Raw genomic sequence first — 11,709 nt, 5'->3', positions numbered from 1 at the left:
CAGTGCACACTCCATTTTCTTCCCCTACCCTCCCCCTAGAAATCCATACAATTCACTGTAAGATCAGAAAGTCCAACCCAGGCAAGGTAGCTTTGCACTGACAGCTTCTGCTCTCTTTTTTTTTTTTTTTAATTTTTAAATTTTTTTTTTATTAACTTGAGTATTTCTTATATACATTTCCAGTGTTATTCCCTTTCCCGGTTTCCGGGCAAACATCCCCCTCCCCCCCTCCCCTCCCTTATGGGTGTTCCCCTCCCAACCCTCCCCCCATTGCCGCCCTCCCCCCCATAGTCTAGTTCACTGGGGGTTCAGTCTCAGCAGGACCCAGGGCTTTCCCTTCCACTGGTGCTCTTAATAGGATATTCATTGCTACCTATGGGGTCAGAGTCCAGGGTCAGTCCATGTATAGTCTTTAGGTAGTGGCTTAGTCCCTGGAAGCTCTGGTTGCTTGGCATTGTTGTACATATGGGGTCTCGAGCCCCTTCAAGCTCTTCCAGTTCTTTCTCTGATTCCTTCAACGGGGGACCTATTCTCAGTTCAGTGGTTTGCTGCTGGCATTCGCCTCTGTATTTGCTGTATTCTGGCTGTGTTTCTCAGGAGCGATCTACATCCGGCTCCTGTCGGTCTGCACTTCTTTGCTTCATCCATCTTGTCTAATTGGGTGGCTGTATATGTATGGGCCACATGTGGGGCAGGCTCTGAATGGGTGTTCCTTCAGTCTCTGTTTTAATCTTTGCCTCTCCCTTCCCTGCCAAGGGTATTCTTTTTCCTCATTTAAAGAAGGAGTGAAGCATTCACATATTGATCATCCGTCTTGAGTTTTGTTTGTTCTAGGGATCTAGGGTAATTCAAGCATTTGGGCTAATAGCCACTTATCAATGAGTGCATACCATGTATGTCTTTCTGTGATTGGGTTACCTCACTCAGGATGATATTTTCCAGTTCCAACCATTTGCCTACAAATTTCATAAACTCGTTGTTTTTGATAGCTGAGTAATATTCCATTGTGTAGATGTACCACATTTTCTGTATCCATTCCTCTGTTGAAGGGCATCTGGGTTCTTTCCAGTTTCTGGCTATTATAAATAAGGCTGCAATGAACATAGTGGAGCACGTGTCTCTTTTATATGTTGAGGCATCTTTTGGGTATATGCCCAAGAGAGGTATAGCTGGATCCTCAGGCAGTTCAATGTCCAATTTTCTGAGGAACCTCCAGACTGATTTCCAGAATGGTTGTACCAGTCTGCAATCCCACCAACAATGGAGGAGTGTTCCTCTTTCTCCACATCCTCGCCAGCATCTGCTGTCACCTGAGTTTTTGATCTTAGCCATTCTCACTGGTGTGAGGTGAAATCTCAGGGTTGTTTTGATTTGCATTTCCCTTATGACTAAAGATGTTGAACATTTCTTTAGGTGTTCTCAGCCATTCAGCATTCCTCAGCTGTGAATTCTTTGTTTAGCTCTGAACCCCATTTTTTATTTAAATTTTTTTTTATTAACTTGAGTATTTCTTATATACATTTCCAGTGTTATTCCCTTTCCCGGTTTCCGGGCAAACATCCCCCTCCCCCCTCCCCTTCCTTATGGGTGTTCCCCTCCCAACCCTCCCCCCATTGCCGCCCTCCCCCCATAGACTAGTTCACTGGGGGTTCAGTCTTAGCAGGACCCAGGGCTTCCCCTTCCACTGGTGCTCTTACTAGGATATTCATTGCTACCTATGGGGTCAGAGTCCAGGGTCAGTCCATGTATAGTCTTTAGGTAGTGGCTTAGTCCCTGGAAGCTCTGGTTGCTTGGCATTGTTGTACTTTTGGGGTCTCGAGCCCCTTCAAGCTCTTCCAGTTCTTTCTCTGATTCCTTCAATAGGGGACCTATTCTCAGTTCAGTGGTTTGCTGCTGGCATTCGCCTCTATATTTGCTGTATTCTGGCTGTGTCTCTCAGGAGCGATCTACATCCGGCTCCTGTCGGTCTGCACTTCTTTGCTTCATCCATCTTGTCTAATTGGGTGGCTGTATATGTATGGGCCACATGTGGGGCAGGCTCTGAATGGGTGTTCCTTCAGTCTCTGTTTTAATCTTTGCCTCTCCCTTCCCTGCCAAGGGTATTCTTTTTCCTCATTTAAAGAAGGAGTGAAGCATTCACATTTTGATCATCTGTCTTGAGGTTCGTTTGTTCTAGGGATCTAGGGTAATTCAAGCATTTGGGCTAATAGACATTTATCAATGAGTGCATACCATGTATGTCTTTCTGTGACTGGGTTAGCTCACTCAGGATGATATTTTCCAGTTCCAACCATTTGCCTACGAATTTCATAAACTCGTTGTTTTTGATAGCGGAGTAATATTCCATTGTGTAGATGTACCACATTTTCTGTATCCATTCCTCTGTTGAAGGGCATCTGGGTTCTTTCCAGTTTCTGGCTATTATAAATAAGGCTGCGATGAACATAGTGGAGCACGTGTCTCTTTTATATGTTGAGGCGTCTTTTGGGTATATGCCCAAGAGAGGTATAGCTGGATCCTCAGGCAGTTCAATGTCCAATTTTCTGAGGAACCTCCATACTGATTTCCAGAATGGTTTTACCAGTCTGCAATCCCACCAACAATGGAGGAGTGTTCCTCTTTCTCCGCATCCTCACCAGCATCTGCTGTCACCTGAGTTTTTGATCTTAGCCAATCGCACTGGTGTGAGGTGAAATCTCAGGGTTGTTTTGATTTGCATTTCCCTTATGACTAAAGATGTTGAACATTTCTTTAGGTGTTTCTCAGCCATTCGGCATTCCTCAGCTGTGAATTCTTTGTTTAGCTCTGAACCCCATTTTTTAATAGGGTTATTTGTTTCCCTGCGGTCTAACTTCTTGAGTTCTTTGTATATTTTACATATAAGGCCTCTATCTGTTGTAGGATTGGTAAAGATCTTTTCCCAATCTGTTGGTTGCCGTTTTGTCCTAACCACAGTGTCCTTTGCCTTACAGAAGCTTTGCAGTTTTATGAGATCCCATTTGTCGATTCTTGATCTTAGAGCATAAGCCATTGGTGTTTTGTTCAGGAAATTTTTTCCAGTGCCCATGTGTTCCAGATGCTGCCCTAGTTTTTCTTCTATTAGTTTGAGTGTGTCTGGTTTGATGTGGAGGTCTTTGATCCACTTGGACTTAAGCTTTGTACAGGGTGATAGGCATGGATCGATCTGCATTCTTCTACATGTTGCCCTCCAGTTGAACCACCACCATTTGCTGAAAATGCTATCTTTTTTCCATTGGATGGTTTTGGCTCCTTTGTCAAAAATCAAGTGACCATAGGTGTGTGGGTTCATTTCTGGGTCTTCAATTCTATTCCATTGGTCTATCTGTCTGTCTCTGTACCAATACCATGCAGTTTTTATCACTATTGCTCTGTAATACTGCTTGAGTTCAGGGATAGTGATTCCCCCTGAAGTTCTTTTATTGTTGAGGATAGCTTTAGCTATCCTGGGTTTTTTGTTATTCCAGATGAATTTGCAAATTGTTCTGGCTAACTCTTTGAAGAATTGGATTGGTATTTTGATGGGGATTGCATTGAATCTGTAGATTGCTTTTGGTAAAATGGCCATTTTTACTATATTAATCCTGCCAATCCATGAGCATGGGAGATCTTTCCATCTTCTGAGGTCTTCTTCAATTTCTTTCCTCAGTGTCTTGAAGTTCTTATTGTACAGATCTTTTACTTGCTTGGTTAAAGTCACACCGAGGTACTTTATATTATTTGGGTCTATTATGAAGGGTGTCGTTTCCCTAATTTCTTTCTCGGCTTGTTTCTCTTTTGTATAGAGGAAGGCAACTGATTTATTTGAGTTAATTTTATACCCAGCCACTTTGCTGAAGTTGTTTATCAGCTTTAGTAGTTCTCTGGTGGAACTTTTGGGATCACTTAAATATACTATCATGTCATCTGCAAATACTGATATTTTGACCTCTTCTTTTCCGATCTGTATCCCTTTGATCTCCTTTTGTTGTCTGATTGCTCTGGCTAGAACTTCAAGAACTATATTGAATAAGTAGGGAGAGAGTGGGCAGCCTTGTCTAGTCCCTGATTTTAGTGGGATTCCTTCAAGTTTCTCTCCATTTAGTTTAATGTTAGCAACTGGTTTGCTGTATATGGCTTTTACTATGTTTAGGTATGGGCCTTGAATTCCTATTCTTTCCAGGACTTTTATCATGAAGGGGTGTTGAATTTTGTCAAATGCTTTCTCAGCATCTAATGAAATGATCATGTGGTTCTGTTCTTTCAGTTTGTTTATATGATGGATCACGTTGATGGTTTTCCGTATATTAAACCATCCCTGCATGCCTGGGATGAAGCCTACTTGATCATGGTGGATGATTGTTTTGATGTGCTCTTGAATTCGGTTTGCCAGAATTTTGTTGAGTATTTTTGCGTCGATATTCATAAGGGAAATTGGTCTGAAGTTCTCTTTCTTTGTTGTGTCTTTGTGTGGTTTAGGTATAAGAGTAATTGTGGCTTCGTAGAAGGAATTCGGTAGGGCTCCATCTGTTTCAATTTTGTGGAATAGTTTGGATAATATTGGTATGAGGTCTTCTATGAAGGTTTGATAGAATTCTGCACTAAACCCGTCTGGACCTGGGCTCTTTTTGGTTGGGAGACCTTTAATGACTGCTTCTATTTCCTTAGGAGTTATGGGGTTGTTTAACTGGTTTATCTGTTCCTGATTTAACCTCGATACCTGGTATCTGTCTAGGAAATTGTCCATTTCCTGAAGATTTTCAAATTTTGTTGAATATAGGTTTTTATAGTAAGATCTGATGATTTTTTGAATTTCCTCCGAATCTGTAGTTATGTCTCCCTTTTCATTTCTGATTTTGTTAATTTGGGCACACTCTCTGTGTCCTCTCGTTAGTCTGGCTAAGGGTTTATCTATCTTGTTGATTTTCTCAAAGAACCAACTTTTGGTTCTGTTGATTCTTTCTATGGTCCTTTTTGTTTCTACTTGGTTGATTTCAGCTCTGAGTTTGATTATTTCCTGCCTTCTACTCCTCCTGGGTGTAATTGCTTCTTTTTGTTCTAGAGCTTTTAGGTGTGCTGTCAAGCTGCTGACATATGCTCTTTCCTGTTTCTTTCTGCAGGCACTCAGCGCTATGAGTTTTCCTCTTAGCACAGCTTTCATTGTGTCCCATAAGTTTGAGTATGTTGTATCTTCATTTTCATTAAATTCTAAAAAGTTTTTAATTTCTTTCTTTATTTCTTCCTTGACCAGGTTATCATTGAGTAGAGCATTGTTCAATTTCCACGTATATGTGGGCATTCTTCCCTTATTGTTATTGAAGACCAGTTTTAGGCCGTGGTGGTCTGATAGCACGCATGGGATTATTTCTATCTTTCTGTACCTGTTGAGGCCCGTTTTTTGACCAATTATATGGTCAATTTTGGAGAAAGTACCATGAGGAGCTGAAAAGAAGGTATATCCTTTTGCTTTAGGATAGAATGTTCTATAAATATCCGTTAAGTCCATTTGGCACATGACTTCTCTTAGTCTGTCGACATCACTGTTTAATTTCTGTTTCCATGATCTGTCCATTGATGAGAGTGGGGTGTTGAAATCTCCCACTATTATTGTGTGAGGTGCAATGTGTGTTTTGAGCTTTAGTAAGGTTTCTTTTACGTATGTAGGTGCCCTTGTATTTGGGGCATAGATATTTAGGATTGAGAGTTCATCTTGGTTGATTTTTCCTTTGATGAATATGAAGTGTCCTTCCTTATCTTTTTTGATGACTTTTAGTTGGAAATTGATTTTAGCTTCTAAGCTTCTGCTCTCTTGAACACGTTGTTTTCATATTCGTTCACTTGCTATGACCCTCCAAATGCCCAGCTTTATAACCTGGCAGTGAAACTAGATCTGAAGTGAGAGAAACCAGGAAACCAACCCCCACAATACAGAACTCTTAACCTTGTTGTCTTAAACCAGGTTGGTTCTTCCCCGGGGGATTCTTTATCTATTCATGGAGTTTCTCACATGTTTCTAAAAAAAATCTCCTCTACTAGCACATGAGACTGGCCCCTTTCCCTCCTTCCTACCTGGTGAAGCTAGACCCCAGGGTTGGCTGATCATGAGTAAGCCCCTCCCTCGAGCCTCCTGCACCAAGCCCCTAACCTTCTGGAACATTTACCCTACAGTCTTTTTGACCTTTCTCCATCCCCTGCCCTTCACCCTTTTCACAAGAGCATGGTAAGGACTCAAAGATAGGATCCTGGACAGAAAATCCACCACCCTCTCAACCTTACACCTCAGTTCTCTTGTCTCTAGGCACATCAAGTTTTCAAGAGAACTAGCTTTATGTAACTACTTTTTTTTTTGTAATTATCAAAAGTAGATTAGACTTAAATGTTTAAAACTAAAGAAGAAGAAAAAACAACAACTATATCTCACATCTTAGAAACTGGGAATGAAACAGAGGAGAAATCCAATCAGACGTCACAAATGACGAGGCCCATGCCTTGCTCGTAGTAGAATCCAGAAGAACTGCTACGGGGCTGTCAGAAAATTAATATGACATGGTCACAAGAAAAATTTTAGACACAACCACTTCAACAGCTTCTTGGAGTACTAAAGACTCTGTGAATCAGGCAGCACTTAGAAGGACAGGTTCAGAGAGATCCAGTTAGCAGTGTGAACAGCAGACTTTTTAAAGCAATGCAGAAGCAATCTACACTAGAGGAGTGGCTGCGGCTCACCATTGGCCTTCTTTGCCGTCATCCATTGAAAGTCCCAAGACACAAGGTAGTTGGTGCTTTCTCATTGGCTACTGGTTACGTCCTAAAGGTTTGTTTGCGTTCACGGGAACCCAAAATGTTAGCGAGCTCTCAGCCCAATGTCCACCCAGTTAATTAATTCAATAAAATAAGAAAGAACTACTTCAGAGGCTTAAGAAATGGGCTACATAATTAACTATAGAGCAAAAGTACAATAAAACCAAGAAATAAATCTGAGAGCAGGAAACTCAATGGGAGAGGGAAACCACTAGCTAATCTTGTCGAGACTGAACTAAAGTAAGCAGAAGTCAATTCAGAGGGGTGGAGGGAAAGGGAAACAATCAGAACCACGAAGGGAATGCAGACTATTGTAAAGTAAAACTGAAAAGCAAACCATGGGTGAAATGTGGGGTCCTTCAAAACTGACCCCAGAAGAAAGGTAAAATCCAATAGATTTATTTCCCACACAGAAATGCAGATACCTGCTAAAGCATTATTTCCTAAAACATCTCCGTTTACATTCCTGAGACTTATTTTTTTTTCTGGTTACATTTAGATGAATCTTTTTCTGTTAATGAACTATTAAAACAAGCTTTCCACAATAATTTAGTATACAGTTCAGTCATGAAGCCTGAGATTGACCTCAGATTGGTTTTTACTTAGGAAGTCATGATTTAAATGATCTTAATTAAAGTCCCATAGAGGAAAGTGAGGGTAGTTAAATAATGATGTTTGGGGAAGTCCAACCAATGCCTTATCAATGCTATATTAAAATATTTATAAGAGGGATCAAATATCTTTCCATAAAAGGCTTATAAAATATTAAAAAGATATAATGTTTATATAACATCAAAGCATGAAGTATTTCCTTACATATGAAATAAATCTAGAAATGATACTTAAAACTGAATTAATCAGGTAAAATAAGTAACACAAGGCTAACTTGCATAATACTGTTTTTGAAAATCTATTTTCTAAAATTAGACTATGCCTTTGAAACACATCAAAGACTGTGCCCTTTTGTAAAAACTGCAGTAGGCTCCTAAACACTTAGGAGATGCTCAATCTTACATATTACAGACATACAGCTTCTACTATGGATATGCGTACTGCCTTGCTAGCAGACATGTTGTAAGTGTATGGAGACTTAACCACTCTGGCATGGGTTTCAGTAGTATATAAATTACTGTGACCTCTTGGGACAGCAATGTACTAATAATAGCAAAAAACAAAACGAACATTTCTTAACATAGCAACTCTTGTTGGCTTTTTGTTTTTGTCATGACAGGGGTTCATCCCTGGCTCTCCTGAAACTCACTTTGTAGACCAGGCTGGCCTCAAACTCACAGAGATCTTCCTGGCTCTCCATCCGAAGTACACGGTTTAAACGCATGTGCCACCAGGCCTAGTTTTTAACATAGCAATTGTACATATGACTTATAGAAAGGTTAAAGTCAAAGATAAAAATGAATATTAATAGTTGATGGTATTGGGATATTACTGGAAATAATCTAGGTATTTACCGTTAGGGAACTATTTAAATACAACGTGAAATCTTCATATATGGAACATCATGTAAGCACTGAAAGATAGCAAGGCAGCCTGTCGTTAAGTTAAACCCATAGAGGTAAAACTGACCTACTACAGAAACATTTTGTGGTGGTGAAATAACAGTGATTTTTATTAAAAACATTCATGAGGAAAGTGTCCTACCCCTGGAGAAAAATTTAGAAACTTTCTGACGACTCAATAAATACAATTTTGTATCACTTAGATCACCAATGAAATCCCAACTTATGAATATTACATTTTAAATGAACAGTTCTATGTCATAGTTAATGGTGACAACTTAAAGAGCCGTTGCTGGCTCTCTGTGCCCAGGGAAGGCTTTTCCTGGGGAAATGTGAATATTTTTTTCTCCAAAGGCAAGGAACCAACAACAGATCAAATAGATTATTCCATCAAACTCCAGCTTGGTGCACCGCTGAGTTTGTTGGGTTAACTTACCAAAGTATGGGGAATGGGTATGTGATGGTTTATCTGTTTGGCCCAGGGAGTGGCACTATTAGGAGGGGTGGCCTTGTTGGAGAAGGTATGTCACTGTGGGGTGAGCTTTGGGAGACCTTCCTCCTAGCTGCCTGGATGTCAGTCTTCTTCTAGCTGCTTACAGATTGTAGAACTCTCCACTCCTCCCTCACCATGCCTGCCTTGACACTGCCATGCTCCTGCCTTGATGGTAATGAACTGCACCTCTGAACCTGTAAGTCAGCCACAATTCAGTGTTTTCCTTATAAGAGTTGCCTTGGTCATGGTATCTGTTCACACCAGTGTAGACCCTAACTAAGACAGGGTACTTTGGGGAACTTGAAGACTGGCTCAGAGATAACTTCATGGATGAGAAGTCCTACCTCGTCATAGGTGACAATACACAAAAGTTGTACCACTCTGGTCCTCTGTAGAGTATAATCCATGATTATGTCTCACAAAATTAGTAAGGAGGTTTTCACGAAATTTTCAAATTTCACCGATAATATTCACTAAATTAAAATAATCACTACACCTGATTTTATGTAGGAATAAACAGATGAGCCAATAGAGCACAAGGATAATGAACCTTAGATTTACGACCTGGCTGTGTGAAAAAAAAGGTGAACCTAGACTCAATAGGCAATAAGGTATTATTTAGAAAGTGATGTCTAAGTAACATTCATTTATTTATTCATAAATCAAATTTAAACTAAAATTTTAAATGAAAGAAATAAAGACAAAATAGAGTTAAACTGTTCTTGTTACTGGCAAGTCGGCGATGAACATATTTTAAGTTACATTAAAAATAACTGATAACACGGGGGACTCTCTACCAAAAGAGAATTATCCAGTGAAACGTGAATGCTAAATTCATTTTCCGAGGCAAAGGAAGTGTTTTGTTGGGTTTTTTTTTTGTTGTTGTTGTTGTTTTGTTTTTGCTTTTTGCTTTATCATTTTGTTTTTCCTTTTTTTCTATCAGGTAATTGCTTCTGTGGTCCTGTCCCTAAAAATGATCCTTCTTCCTCATGCAGAGAACTGAAATTTGAAACCTGTCATGTGCTTTAGTTTTGGCTGTGGCAAATAGAACATTGTTTCCGATGGTATTCCAGACAGGTATGTTGAAAAACTTTACATTGTAAACCTTGACACAGCGACTGCCAGCAAAATTCTGTTGTGATGGCTGTACATGGTCTAACTGACTTCTTCTTTTCAGGCCTGGCATTAAATTTTTCTAATTCCAACTTTAGAGTATTTTTAGCCAGAAAGTTTAGAAAAGACGAAATGATGACTGTTCTACTTTAACAAGAGAAATCAAGCTGAAACTGAGCTGGAAGCCTCTACCCTATGGGATAAGCTTCTCTGTTCCAGAGGTACTAGGCAATGGGATCACCGTCAGAGTTGCTCTTTAGTTGTGAACCCGGTACAACAATATCCACCAAGCAGGGAAGATGAGTCCACTGGTGTAATAGGAACGATTCTGTTAATGAAAGTAACCAACTGCTTTCTGACTGACTTGAGACCCCACTCTAAGGTAGGGAATCCACCTCTGGATTTGTAAACCCAATTAAAAGCCTGTGAAGGTCCTAGGGAAGCTACCACTGTTACTTTGATAAGTAGAAATGATATGCTCGTCTTCTGCCTTCTAAATAACTGTGTTTGTACCCATGGATTTGTGCTGCTGTCAACTTTGCTGCATTTTGAAGTGTTCAGACTTAAACACAGAGACCCATAACTGGTCAAAGAATGAGAGTGAAAGATGGTTAAATGTCCAATCATATCTCTCTCTCTCTCTCTCTCTCTCTCTCTCTCTCTCTCTCTCACACACACACACACACACATATACACACACACACACACACAGACGGCTCAGGGAATATTACAGAGGAAGGAGCAGAAAGAATAAAGCCAAAGGAAAATGAGGTTGATGGAACATGGATTTCTGGATGAGGCTACTGGCCTTTACCTCTTGACCTGTTCCTCTAATCACACATTTGAACTTGGATTAATGCATTGCCTGTCATGCATTCAGAAATCTTTCATTGTTGCTCTATCTGTGACCCTTTACCTTTACTTAAGTGACCCACTGTTGAGTTACAACTCACTTTTTAAAACTGGTATTATGCAACATTTTGATAAAGAGTATGGATCTTAAGAGATTGATGGCATTGATTTCAAGTACTAACCTCAATTTATTATTTCTGAGACTTAGAAAGAGTGACAACCATTCCCTCCGGCTTCCTTGCAGAGCTGTGATGTGGCCCAGTGAGATGCCCTAGCTCCAGCAAGAAGGGAAGCTTAGTTAGCTCCATGGCTTCTGGTATCTTCAACACCTCCATTCTCACTAGCCGCCTTCTGCTCTGCTATCGTCTTCCTTCTGCTTTTAATGTGATTCCCAGGATAGCTGCACCCCTTGCCGTTCATTTTTACCTTGGACAACGGTACATCACTGTGTTTTTAAAACATAAAACGGTAACTCACTAGGTCATTGAGTTTTCTATTTGAAGCACCTTGTACATCTGAGCCAACAAAGATCGGCAAGACAAGATGATAATGAGGACAGCCCATCCCGCTGCCCCACTGATCCTCCTGTGGCCCAAGTTCTTGGAAAATACGTAGGCGGAGTACCCTCCCATCTCACAGCTAAAATCTGCAACATAAACCTTTGTTTCCAGTTGGATTCATTCTACGGATGCTTTTAAAGGTTTGCTGTTGAAGAGTCAATCCACTCCTGAATTTAAAAAAAAAAAATGAAACAAAACAAAAAACCTTTTGGCAATACTCAAAGTGTCAACTAATTAGTTCCAAATTATGGCTGAACGTTTTGAAGTGTGAGCACCACCCACGTGGATAACTGAGAGATTATTAGAAATGGAATTTCCACGGCTGTGTAAGGACATGAATGGCACAGGAACAAACGAAGCTGAACACCTTTGTAAAAGA

At 40.2% G+C, this 11,709-nt stretch overlaps 1 protein-coding gene across 2 annotated transcripts in view; it reads left to right on the top strand.

Annotated features, from left to right (window-relative positions):
- The first annotated feature begins 6,510 nt into the window (after positions 1-6,510).
- Positions 6,511-11,709, top strand: part of LOC134485588 (histidine-rich glycoprotein-like) — a 63,581-nt gene continuing 58,382 nt past the window's right edge. For both annotated transcript variants that reach the window (XR_010063724.1, XM_063282680.1), the window contains exons 1-2: positions 6,511-6,769; positions 9,749-9,882. The gene's annotated coding sequence lies outside the window, so the exon portion shown is untranslated. The remainder of the gene's footprint in view (positions 6,770-9,748; positions 9,883-11,709) is intronic.

This window comes from Rattus norvegicus, chromosome 2 (assembly GCF_036323735.1).
Source record: "Rattus norvegicus strain BN/NHsdMcwi chromosome 2, GRCr8, whole genome shotgun sequence".
Lineage (NCBI taxonomy): Eukaryota > Metazoa > Chordata > Mammalia > Rodentia > Muridae > Rattus > Rattus norvegicus.
Note: the sequence above shows the minus strand (reverse complement) of the source record. Positions and strands in the feature narration are given on the sequence as shown.